The sequence below is a fragment of the Triticum aestivum genome, chromosome 1D (genome assembly GCF_018294505.1).
Source record: "Triticum aestivum cultivar Chinese Spring chromosome 1D, IWGSC CS RefSeq v2.1, whole genome shotgun sequence".
Lineage (NCBI taxonomy): Eukaryota > Viridiplantae > Streptophyta > Magnoliopsida > Poales > Poaceae > Triticum > Triticum aestivum.
In genome coordinates, this window is record NC_057796.1 from 24,749,062 (window position 1) to 24,757,933 (window position 8,872).

Below are 8,872 nucleotides of genomic sequence, written 5' to 3' on the forward strand. Positions count from 1 at the left end.
ACTCCCACAAGCATAGGGAGACCCAATAATAGTCAGACAATGCCTCCATGTCAATATGGAGCTCATTACAAATTTTAGTCTTAGCAACATTACTTTGTATGAGGACTAAAAATATACTAGACTTTGCTCCACTCACCAATTGTCCAGAATTCTGCATTTAGCAAACCCAGGTTCATGCGTATTAGAGAATCATCGGTAAAAAGGAGCTATGACACCGATGGTGCATTTCCGCACAGTCTAATCCCATAAATGCCGCTAGCTTCTTCCTCATGCATCAGTAAACTTGATAATGTTACATGTTATGTTTGCTAATTACCATCTTTCTTACTCTGTTTTATGCTCCTATTCTTAGCTTCAATGGTCTGGAATGGTGTGTCATTGATCCGATTCATGTCCAGATTGAGTTCAACTTAAGGGAACTAGTGAAGAATATGTACAACTGCCAATGTCAAAGTTGTGTGTCTCATGTTGCTATATTTAAAAAAAAGTGTTAGTGTATGACTAGATGGATTTTTTTAGATTTAGATGTATGCTTAATATATTGGCATGATATGTACTCATGTGCAGAAAAATCCTGGGCTAAAACGTGTTTGGTTCTGCTTGTTGAATCTGAAACGTAAATTACCAGACTATATTGTAAAGTATAAACCACTTAGCAATCCACCTTCTTATCTTGCCATAGATTAAGGCATGCCAATAAAACACACAAAATAACCCTCATACTATGTAGAGCATATGAACTTTAACCAAATCATGTCATACTATAATTCCATTTTATGTTGTGTTGTCCAAAAGGAAGAGGAAGGAGCAGCAAAGAATAATAGGCATGAGAGCATCAAGAAACTTAAACCAAAGCATCCTCTAGCGTTATACGATGAACAAGGGCTTTAACCTTTCAGCAGGTTTCCATGCGCACTGCTCTTACGCCCACTTTACTTTGGTTTCCTACCTCACAATGTACATCTCATATCATCTCCCACATATATGTTTAGTTTTCCTTCTAAATGATTTAGCAAACGAAAAGGAAAAGGAAGGAGGTGCATAAGAACGATAGGAATGAGAGGCATTGGGAAATACCAAAAGGGATTTCCATGTCAACAAAAGAGGTGAAGAACCAATAAGTTAGTTTTTCCTCTATGTTCTCATTCCCGTTGCTCTTAGGGCATCTCTTTATTCCTATTCCTAGCTTGCTTTTAAGAGTTAACATTGAACATGTGCACACATATATATTTGGTTTGTAAGCTAAATCAACCAAGCGAGCCAAAAAATGAAGAGGAAGGAGTGCTTTAGAACAATAGGAATGGGAGGCATCGGGAAACACCAAACAAAATTATCACCTCCAACACAAAGAGGTCATAATGAAGGAAGTTAGGCTTTCCTCCATGTTCCCATTCCTACTACTCTAAGGCCCTCTATTCTTCCTCTTCTGCTCTCACCTTCAAAGTCTCATGTTATCTAAATTTATCGACACATGTCTATGGTTTCTCCATCAGAGCTATTGCGTAAGCCAAAAGGAAGAGGACGGAGTGAACAAGAACGGTAGGAATGGGAGGCATCAGGAAAGGATTCATGCCAAATATTTGCACCTCCAATACTAGAGGTCCAACAAACAAGGAGGGCTTTCCTCCATGTTCCCATTCCTATTGCTCTTGAAATCTCTCTTTCTTCCTCTTCCCGGCTTGCTCTCGCCTCTCAGTGCCTACAAATCTAACAATACAAAAACTCTCGAATAACAAGCTTGAATTATTGGACAAATTGTTTCAACTTTGAGGTATGGTACACCATATGCATAAACTTTGAGAAGTAAGCAATGAAGACACCCGGTGCATGGAGGCATCATTCTACAATCAATGATAATGGGGTCACAGAATCACCAACCATGTCCTATTGTCCTCTACTCTTAAGTAAGGGCATGTGGCAATATATCTGTTTTGCCTACCTTTATTATCCATATCCGAGACCGGTACATAATATGTGTATCGGCCTTTTTTTCTGAACAATATATGTATCCATGTGAGCATTTATAGTGTCAAAATATGTAGCAATAAGAAGTTATGAGCTAAAAATAATATGAAATTGGACAAAGTAAACCCTAAGTAAACTTGGAAAATGTACAAAACAGTGGGTGAAGAACCACTGAGGTGACAATCTTCTATTATATACATAAAATAGAAGTCAAACGAGCCATCATATTAATCCACATAGCTTAAAATTATATCGCCCCTTTGATTATAATAATAACGATTGAGATTAAAAGATATTACATAACATCCAAAAACATAGCATATTGATCTGTCACGAGTACAAAGCTATAGGCATGGAAGGACTTGTATCGTGCCAAAAAAAGACTACCATCACGTAATAAAAAGACAGCCAAATACATGGCAGATTGATCTGTCACGTGTACACATGCAGAAGGTATAGGCCTGGAAGGTCTCCCCAAAAGAGGAGATATATTGTGTCAAAAAAAAAAACTACCATCACGTCCAAAAATAAAACTTGCAGTCATTGTACTTCGTGTCCTACAAGACTTGGTGTTGCCTCAAAAAAGGTAATACCCCCGTTTTTAGCTGGAATTAAAATCAGAAACAAGAGCCCACTAATAATTAGTTTTTTGCTTTATTAAACCAGGATCATAAGGACTACGACCTAATTATTAGGCTAAACTATTCAAAATAAAACATGAGAGCACCTAAGAGCATTTACTAAATTAGGAAGTCTATCTCTATACTACTTAAAAAACGTAAGGTTCCTATTTCACCCTTCTTCCCACCACTTTAGACATGAGCTACATTATATTGATGCCATGATGTGATTAAACCATGGTTTGAGATAACTCGTATCAGCAAAACCAAAATGTCTATATTTCATTTTATCAAGAAAAATAATTGTATATTCCTATTGTCCAGCGAAAATGCCAAACGGAGACCAAGCTCCATGGAGGCCTTTATTTGAAAACTTCAAAATTCAAACTTTTCAGTTTCAAAAAATTCTGAAAATAAATACACCTATAGCTAGATACATAATATACATGTGTGCAAATTTTTAGGTCGAAATACAATAAAATGTGAGCTACACAAAAATGAAAAATCTGAGGCTTTTTAGCATATGTACTGTTCATCTTTAAAGTTCATGATTTTGTTTTTTTGTGCAGCTCGCAATTCAAGATATTTCATCCTGAAATTTTGCACACGTACACTTTACATCTTTGCATACTTGTGTAATTTTTTACAGAATTTTTTTAAACGGAAATTTATGAATTTTGATTTTTTCAAAATAAAGGGCTCCATGGAGCTCGGTCTCCAAAATGCCCTACTCTATTGTCCAGTAAGCAATTTATTCTAACGAAACATATCTCCATAGAAAGAAATATAGAAAAACATATATCCAAGGTACCATCAAGCGCAACCCCTGTGAGGAAAATACATGAAGATATAATTGCCAGATATTTAGTCTAAACTCACTGTACACATTAATTCAACGTGAATGGCCTAAGCAACACGATGAACCACCTAGTATTTTAGGGACAACATTCACACACAAAGAACGAGATCCTGAAGAGACTTCAGTACTTCTTCCACCTAGTACTTCACAGTAACAACCTTGTAGCTCTGCCACCATCACTATAAGGATCAAATAACCCAGGTCGAAATGCAAAGACCCACCAAGGATCAAAGCCTTATCTTGCAGGTCAAAAAAATCCATAAGAAAACATCTTTTTATGATCGCGTACAAATGCCATTAGAGTTTAGAATCTTCAAGTTGTTGTTTCTTGGTAGTTCCCGTCACTAGTAGAAAAAGGGTCATCTGTCCCGGTTGGTAAAGGCCTTTTGTCCCGGTTTTTGAAACGGGACTAAAGGGTCGTTACTAATGCCCTAGCCCTTTAGTCCCGGTTCCTACACGAACCGGGACAGATGGGTCTCCACGTGGCCGGTGCGGCGAGCCCAGGCAGGAGGGCTTTTGGTCCCGGTTGGTGGCACTAACCGGGACCAATAGGCATCCACGCGTCAGCATTTCAGGGGCTAGGTTTTTTTTTTTTTAAGGGGGGGGGGGGGTTGGGGTTTTTGGGGGGTTAATTTAGGTGTTTCATATATTGTGTTAGCTAGCTAATTAATAGAGAGAAGTGTCCTCTCTTATCTCCGTGCTTGGTCGATGCTACGTACTATATACGTATAGAGAGGACTAGACACGCTAGCTAGTAAGCAAATGAAGGGAACAGAAGATCGTCATGAACATATGCATACAGAGAGAAGTGATGTCGACCACCTCTCCTTCTTCGAGAGATTGGTCGAACAACAAGTTCTCGTATATCTATCCGACACTACCGGCTACATATATACAATAATTATCTCTTACAATATAATCTCCTAATTATATATGAACACAGGGTCCACATAGTATTCTCCGTTTTCAGCGATCACGTGGTCAAGGAAGAATGCCGCCAATTCCTCTTGAATTGCCCGCATACGATCTGGTGCTAGGAGTTCATCCCGCATCCGAAAGATCTAATTTGAAGAAGGGGGTCAATACATATATATATGAGTAAATGAAACTCAACACAAATGATGGTAATAAAATAAAATTGTGAATATTATTGCTTACGCACTTCATATTGTTCGTCAGAGTAGCCCCGCTCACAGGTCGTGTGGCGGATGGACTCGCAAACGTAGTATCCACAGAAATCATTCCCTTGTTCCTGCCACAACCACTTTACAAGAAATAGAGGTCAATCAAACTGATAAGCAAGCATGCTAAATGGTATTGATGAAACTAGCGCGTGAATCACTAGGAGATGCACGGAACATGCTACTATAGTACATACTTTTGGGTGTCTAAATTGCAGCTTCTTCGGCAGTCCCGGAGCTTTTTTGGTGAATTTTCTCCAAACCCTGCCAGACAAAGAAAACAATTACTTGATATCAGGAAATGAACAAAGTTGCTGATATGGTGGATAATTATCGATTTAACTTACTTCTCGAGCATTTGAGTCATGTCCGCATAGTCCTGGGGATCTTTTCGTCTCGAGTCTAAGACGGTTACTACTCCCTGCTCAAGCTTAATCTCTAGGAGAATATAGTGGAAGCTGCGCACGCATGCATAAGTCATCAATTACATTACTATAACCTGGACTAATAAGGGATACCGAATATGCACAAGACAGTAACACTCACTTGAAGTTGTAAGGAAAGAGTATTATATCTTTGTTTTCATTTATTACCAACAATCGTAGCAAGTTGGCCTCGGTATTTTCGGCATGATATTTAACCTCTTGTTAATGAACCCAATGTCACCGATTCGTCTTTTCTTCAATTCGGCGATCTTCAATCTGCATAATATAGTGAGGATAATTATAAATACATGCAATGAAAGAGCTGACCTATATAGAGAGACTTAATGACAGAAGTATTACTACTTATAGACAGTAGCAAGTGACCGTTGATTTATCGAGGGCCTTTTGATTGAAAAACTGGAAGAACTCCTCAAATGGAACATTCAACAGTTCAATTCCAACGAGGTCATGCTCCTCTTTAACTCTCAGCGTCAAAGTATTCCTCCCCCCAGACTCTCTGCAGGTTTTCATGTACCAATCATGTAATCTTCGCATCATCGTTGTTAGAGATCTTTCATCTTTGACGAGAGGCTTCCCGTAATGGTATTTGTGTTCGTCCACCTCCAAGAAATCATAATGTACATCGTCGGGCAGGTAATCTCCAAGATTGCTATAACCGGGCACCATCCTCGGATCATTAGCGACGATGTCGCTAGACACCTTGAGCGGGGGGCACGATTGGTTCGCTTGTTCGCCGAGCTGGGCAATTTTTTTCCTAGCTCGTCGTTCTTTTAACCTTTGATCACTGAAAGTACTTCCCGACCGCTCCGCTTCGACAAATATCTTTGCAATAATGCGCTCATAGTTGTCTTTCGGCGGAGACTTTGATGGTTTTGTCAGGGCAGCCAGAGTGTGCTTCGCTTTCACCGGATCTACCATCTCCTCCGGAGGTGGATGTTTCTTTGCTTTCACCCCTTCAAAGAAGTTCGTCACTTCGGCTCGCTCGATCTTCGTGGTTTCCTCCTCGGTCCTCTCGTATGGTAACTTCTCTGGAGTCTTCAGAGAAGGACCGAATCTGTATTGCCTCCCGCCTCTGGATGTACTGCTAGACGCCGGCAGAGCAGACGGAGCGGTTGCGCCTGTATTCTTTCCTTGCTTACGAGGCGGAGGAGAAGGACTACGACGCGCCGGAGCAGCCGGAGCGGCGGCGGGTCTCTTCCGCCCTTGCTGACGAGGCAGAGAAGGAGGAGGCTGGCTGCTCGGGCGCACCGGCGCAGGCGGAGAAGGAGGCGGAGTGCCGCCACGCGCCGGAGAAGGAGGCTGAGTGCCCTGATCACTCGCCGGAGGAGGAGGCGGAGTGCCGCCACGCGGCGGAGAAGGAGGCTGAGTGCCCTGATCACTCGCCGGAGGAGGAGGCGGAGGAGGAGGCGGAGTGCCCTTACTCGCCGGAGGCGTCCAGTTCGGAAGGTTGATGAGCTCCTTCCGCCATAGGCATGGAGTCTTCAGAGCAGAACCGAGCCGAGTCTCCCCTTCACCGGTAGGGTGGTCAAGCTGGAGGTCCTCAAATCCCTCCGTTATTTCGTCCACCGTCACCCTAGCATATCCTTCTGGAATGGGACGACAGTGAAAAGTTGCGCCGGGTTCAGGTGGTCGAACAGAGCCGACAACCGCCTTGACTTTGAAGTTCTGCCATTGCGTCATAAGGTGGCAATGTTGAGACTCCGTGATAGCATCCACGGGGTAGCTAGCAGGAGCCGTCAAGACATGCTCCGGCTGAAGCAGCTCGGTGGAAGCCACGCTGCTTCTCCGCTGAGATGGTGGGGTAGCTTCGGGGGTAGTTTCGGCAGGTCGATTGCTGCGAGCTACGTCTCGTTCCTCTAGCGCTTGAACCCTTTCGTGTAGCTTCTGAATTTGGGTCTGCTCCACTTTTTTCCTCCTCTCCTGGCTTTTGTAACCGCCTGCGTCCGGAAAACCAGCCTTCCACGGAACGGAGCCTGGCGTGCCTCGTGTCCGTCCAAGGTGCTCAGGATTCCCGAGGGCCATTGTGAGATCGTCGTTCTCTCTGTCTGGAACGAACGTCCCTTGCTGCGCTACATCGATATAGTGCTGAAGCCTCTTGACTGGTATTCTCAAAAGCTCGTCCGTCCAAACGCACTTCCCTGATACAGGGTCCAAGGAGCCGCCAGCCCCGAAGAACCAAGTCCGGCAACGGTCTGGCCAGTTCATTGTCTCTGGTTCGACCCCTTTATCAAGCAGATCATTCTCAGCCTTAGCCCACTTAGGCCGGGCTTTGAGGTAGCCACCTGACCCATGCGATGGTGAAGCTTCTTCTTCGCAGCATTTTTCTTGTTTGTCGCTGACAACTTCTTACTCTTTTTCGATGTCTTGTGGGCCACAAATGCGGGCCAGTGATCTCTGATCTTCTCATATTTGCCGATGAATTCTCGTGTCTCTTCTTTATCGACAAACGTTTTCAGCTCATTCTTCCACCTCCTGAATAGGTCTGCCATCTTCTTAAGAGCATGAGACTTGATTAATTGCTCTTTAACTGGCTTCTCCAGATCCTCCTCTGGCGGTAGGGTGAAATTTGCCTTCAGCTCAGTACAAAGATCATCTTTATGCATATCATTGACATAAGACACCTCAGGGTCTTCCTTCTTAGGCTTATACCATTGGTGGATGCTGATCGGGATCTTGTCCCTAACAAGAACCCCGCACTGAGCAGCAAATGCTTCCTTTGTCCGGATGGGTTCAATCGGTTGGCCGTCGCGCGCGATTGCTGTGATCTCAAACCTTTCATCCGAGCGCAACATTCTCTTCGGGCCTCGTCTCTTTACCGAAGTTGTGCTCGATCCGGAGGGCTAGAAAAAGGAAGAAAGACGAGACTTAATTAATATGTGTACATACCAAAAAAATGAATGCATCAATTAGCTAGTCAGCACAGGCTTAACTAATATATTTACCTGGCCGGAGTCTGTTCGGTCACCGGAGCCGTCACCACGGGCTTCTTCTGTGACGCCCCCGATTTGACCGTACACTAATCATGCACGCAAATGTGTACGATCAAGATCAGGGACTCACGGGAAGATATCACAACACAACTCTACAACATAAATAAGTCATACAAGCATCATAATACAAGCCAGGGGCCTCGAGGGCTCGAATACAAGTGCTCGATCACAGACGAGTCAACGGAAGCAACAATATCTGAGAACAGGCATAAGTTAAACAAGTTTGCCTTAAGAAGGCTAGCACAAACTGGGATACAGATCGAACGAGGCGCAGGCCTCCTGCCTGGGATCCTACTAACTACTCCTGGTCGTCGTCAGCGGCCTGCACGTAGTAGTAGGCACCTCCAGTGTCGTAGGTGTCGTCGTCGACGGTGGCGTCTGGCTCCTGGACTCCAACATTTGGTTGCGACATCCAGATAGAAAGGAAAGGGGGAAAAGAGGGAGAGAGGCAACCGTGAGTACTCATCCAAAGTACTCGCAAGCATGGAGCTACACTACATATGCATGGGTATATGTGTAAAGGGGCATATAAGTGGACTGAACTGCAGAATGCCAGAATAAAAGGGGGATAGCTAGTCCTGTCGAAGACTACGCTTCTGGCCATCTCCATCTTGCAGCATGTAGAAGAGAGTAGATTGAAGTCCTCCAAGTAGCATCGCATAGCATAATCCTACCCGGCGATCCCCTCCTCGTCGCCCTGTTAGAGAGCGATCACCGGGTTGTATCTGGCACTTGGAAGGGTGTATTTTATTCAGTATCCAGTTCTAGTTGTCATAAGGTCAAGGTACAACTCCGGGTCGTCCTTTTACCG